This window comes from Montipora foliosa, chromosome 13, assembly GCF_036669935.1.
Source record: "Montipora foliosa isolate CH-2021 chromosome 13, ASM3666993v2, whole genome shotgun sequence".
Classification (NCBI taxonomy): Eukaryota; Metazoa; Cnidaria; class Anthozoa; order Scleractinia; family Acroporidae; genus Montipora; species Montipora foliosa.
In genome coordinates, this window is record NC_090881.1 from 19,121,196 (window position 1) to 19,126,195 (window position 5,000).

A 5,000-nucleotide genomic window follows, 5' to 3' on the forward strand; every position below is an offset into this window, starting at 1 on the left:
GATATTTATTAAAACATCACTCGTGAAATAGACAACCTTTGCAGTTCTTTTACTTGTCCGGGTGGGTTTATACTGTAGTTGTCTAGGACGACCGGATGACTGTGAATGTGGATCCCTGATATCGAAAAAAAGCCCATCGGATGGGTGTTGTTCAAATTTGGTACCAGTAATGTACATCAGATAAGGCACAAAGTGAGACCCATTAAGCTGTTGCCATGGCAACACTTTCATTTTTAGCTCCTCTCTGCAATGAACCAAAATTAATATCTTGGATTTTGAACAGATAAGAACAAGCAGATGGTCAGACTTGAAATTCATGTGCTGCCCATAATGCTTCACTTCTCTTTATAAGTATACCGAAAGTAAACATGTCTAATAACGACAATAATTGACAAAATCGATCCTGTGTGAAATTGATCCAGCAGCAAAAATAAAATGGTTGCCTTGGCAATAGCAAGGAGTATCATTTTGTGCCTTGCTTGACGTAGATTACTGCTGCCTAGTTTAACCATAGGCAGCCCAAGCTCGCGTCACTACAGACAGCTGTTGAGAATTTAAATGCGTTATAAGACTTTGCATGGGAAATCAAATACCGTCGATTATAAAGCCTATTTAATGCTCAATTTAACTTTCATTCAATAAAATGAATAAAAATGACTCACCTCTGGACGTGTATTCTTGTGCCTTTTGGAGCTTATTACACCGTTTCGGGAATTCCGTGTTTTCAGTGTTTTCAATGTTCTTCATCTTAGAACATTGAAAACGATGGTATTTGATTTCCCATACAAAGTCTTATAACACGTTTAAATTCTCAACGGCTGTCTGTAGTGACACGAGCTTGGCCTGCCTATGGTTTAACAACACCCACGCAATGTTTTTGGAGATATTCTCAATTTTGTGATTTATTAGTCGTGTATGGTTTGTGGCGTCATCAATTTTTGAACAAAAACTTGAATTTCTCTGAAACAAGAGAAGATTTTCCAAAATAGAAAACAGCATTCTTCATCATTTTGAAAGGTCTTTAAAGGAAGCAAAGATATTTTTTACTTCATAGGCACTTTAACGATGGTTTGTGTGTGTAATAGGCCATTTCCGAGTTGCTGTTCGTCTCTGGTTCAAATTGAGTCTTGGTGCTCAACCTTTTAAATGATAATGAGCTTGATTTCCATGAAAATACACCACTCTTTTCCATTTGAATGGTTGTGCACCAGGACTCACTTTAAGGTGGCTGAACACAGTTTTTGATACCCGTATGTTTTATTTACCTTTTTCTGTAAAACCCTTGATCCTTTGGTCGCCAAAAATGGTAGCAAGCAAGTTAACTTCACAAACTTCGGTTTTTGATAGTTAAGCTGACGTATATGCTGTTGCCATGGCAACATGAATAAATAAAATCAGGCATTTAAAATGGGTTTCATATATTTGCAGAAAATCTGGTTGTTAGATTTTCTTTATAATTTTCGTGCAACAAGCTTGTAACAATGCCTACAAGTTAACACTATTTTAATAATAATTGACAGAGAGATCTTTAATTATCCCTTGTTGAAGGTTCACTGGAGTATCTAGAATTTCCTATGTTAAAGTTCCAGTTTTTTTCAATACTCCAGTTACTTATTTCCTAAAGTATTTTTGTGGCAAGTTTCATTAAATTCTAACGAGTGGTTCTCGAGAAATACCGGTAGGTGTATTTCTGAGAAAGCTATTCTGCATTCAATCGCAATTTTTAAACTTACTATGCATGCTTGCATTTAACTGGGTTCTTCCGATAACAAAGAAAAATCTGCAAATTGTGGAGTTCTTTGCATGGTTACCTTTTCTAACATACATTTTTCATAAAAGACAAACCATCAAAACACTTTGTTGAATTATGAGGAAAAATAGTACAGATAGTAGACGCATTGAGCAAATAAGATGATTGCATTGTTGAAGCCATGGTAATTTTTTGCAATCCTTGCATGCACGCTGCATTGCGTTAGCAAGAGCGCACGCAAAAACTTTGTTTGGCCACCTTAAAACCAGGGCATACAGCAACTCGAAAAAGGGCTACTATACTGAAGGGAGATTTAACTAGTTCACCTAAATGGTAGAAATGCTGCTGAGGAGAAGGGAGATATTCAATTATGCTAGTGGAATTGAAGGGAAATTTTAACAGGTTTTGAATGGGCCTAACTAAACCATGAAACACTATGTATGACCCCACCATGCATTGAATACTAACCAAGAAAGGTTCAAATGCGAGAAAAAAGTCGAGTGTTTATGCAAATTACAAACGCTTGGCAAAAACAACGAAATTGCAAATTCCCATTTCTCATGATGGAAAAATCAAGTTCATCAAATTTCAAGGCAAGCTGTTCTTTTTAGGTTTTTGAAGTCGAATGATTTCATTTTGTCAACAATAATGTCCAGCTTCAGGATTTACGATAAGTTCTTGTGTTTGAATTCCCACGTGTTGCATGTTGTTATCTGAGCTGTTTTTCAGGCGAGACAATTAATTGGCACCAATGATAATTTAACATTTCAGTTGAAGTTCATTTTGTTGCATGCTTTCCAAGCAGATTTCAAGCGTTGGTTTGTTTATTGCAAGCGAAAGGACAGAGAACCCAACGGCAAAGTGTGTTAAATTTTTGTTTTGTGCAACCCTGTGGATTTTTCAAATCCAGGTGCGCATGACTATGTCATCATCTCCGTTCTTGTTTGCAAATTAGTGTAAAACTAAGGTGTTTAACATGAAACTTGAATGTACTCAATTGCTTGATTATTAACATTGGCCATGGCAAAGGCACGGGCTGACGATGAGCGGTGTGTCGCTTATATTTGTTTACTCGTTTGTTCCAAAATTAAACCTCAAGTATTGTTAAAATAAGTGATGCTCTTTTACGGAAAATTGAGATTCAGTTTCTGTTTTCTTGTTGGCTGTGGAGATCTAGATCATTTATCAACTGGAGCCAACAGGTCCTACAGAGTATGGATTCCTCAAGGTGTTTTCAGATGTGATTGATGGAGCATTGACAGCCCATGCATGTACATCTCAATTTTGATTGATGAATCAATGGGCATAACAGTTTCAAATTATTGATCATTTCATTTTAAGTACATATTCAAGGGGAGAGGTACGATGTCATTTTTGTGCAATTTAGAAATCTGAAAGGGTACTGCAGTAGCATGCAATTAAACAGCAATAGATCGAGAAATAAATATTCTTGAATATTAATTAGCTTGAGCCCCAAACTTTTTTGAGGATGGGTCCAGAGGACCCCCAAATTTGTAGGCATAAATTATTTAAATAATCTTTGCCTATATTATGGGCCTAGTTGGAGTCTGGTCATGAGGCCCTCTTGTCTGTTTACTAGTCTCTGGTGGATATGTAAATAAATACCTTTGAACCACTGGCAAAGGCTTCCATTAACAATCGTTTCTTGAAGTTGTGGGTAAACATTGAAATTTTTCTGGAAACTTTCTGCTTTCTTCTCACATGTATTTGGTTAATTGATTATTTGTAGCATTACCTTCCAACGACGAGGTCAACCTCTGAGTGATTTTATCAAGCAAAGATGGCAGGCGGGTGATGTAGTTATTATCTGTGGTGCTGTGAATGAGGATCTATATGTGGCAACAAATACAAAGTCATTTCTCCTCGCTGCCCTTTGGGTAGATGCTAAAGAGATTGTGCGCCTATATGGTGTGCCAGCACCTACACCTAAAAAAATGAGAGCAATACTCAACATAGTGGTCAACCAGACAAGTTGGTATTATTTGTGCTCATTTGTTGATCCAGTACCGACGAAAGTGGTTTCCCTATGTTCTGCAAACACGTATACCGGTAGTTCAGTCAGTGAAGATGAAAAAAAAAATGGCTGAAGCATTTGAGGCCATCTTGAAAGATGGAGCTGAAGATCGCTGTGTCAAGGAGGCACTATTGTGTCATCTGATGGCAGGTAATGATGAGTAAAATCTTACTATGAATCGTTTTTGGTGGTGATAATAGAACAGTTTCAGTAACTTAGAACTCAGCTTCAGAGGGAGGCTTAAGGGACAGAAAAAGCCGACAGATGATGATACCTCTCCTGTTCACTTCAACCCGTTCATATTGTTTGACTGCACTTCATGCATTGCTATCAAATTGAAAATGGGTTTTGGCGTGGGTATAAGAGCTATAATGATCATCGCAATTACATGTAATTTGCAATTTTAAGCAGTATTAACGTTACTGTATGAAGCAATGGGAACTGGTTTGACATTAACAAGTATTCCATTTATATGATAGTTCTTGCTGTTGTGTTTGAAAATGGAACGTCTGGAGGGTGAAATTTCTAGTCCACTCTCTAAGCTTATGATTTGTCATTTGAAAAATTGAGACACATTCCCTTCCAGTTAAAGGGTAGTACTGCACAAAACCATTGCAAGCGACTTTTTTTCCATGAACAAAAATTATTTTGGTTTGTTTTCATTATTTTTGCTTACTTTTTTTGTGGAAATGTAAGATAGTTCTTTGCAGAAGGTAATAAAAAAGTGCTCTTTAACTAGTTGAAATTTGGCCCTGATTTGATTTAATAATAATTATTAATATATCATATACAAAAATTGTCTTAAGTGCCAATACATACATGTACAACCTTTCAATAACGTAGTTGCCCGTATTTATACTAGAGGACGTCCAAGACGTCTGAGACGACTAGTATAAATACGGGAAATAAGGTGGACGCATTAAACATCAGACGAATTAAACGTCTCAAGTTAACAGACGTCTTAATAGTCGTCTCAGACGTCTAAACCGTCTGGTGTAAAGACGAGACGCACTAAACTGGGACACACTTAGCAATGACGTGCACACAGTCTCTTTGGTGATTAAATCCCAGTTGAAGAAAATCATGAATTTGATTTCTAGCTGTCGAAGTTAAGTGCGTCCCGTATTTATGTTAGTCACACTTACGGCCAGACGTTTAATGCGTCTGGACATATTAGACGTCCTCTAGTATAAATACGACCATTGATGCATAAAC

General features: G+C 37.0%; 1 pseudogene; it reads left to right on the top strand.

Moving 5' to 3' along the window:
- LOC137984067 (uncharacterized) overlaps window positions 1–5,000 on the top strand; it is a 12,416-nt pseudogene that overhangs the window by 4,368 nt on the left and 3,048 nt on the right.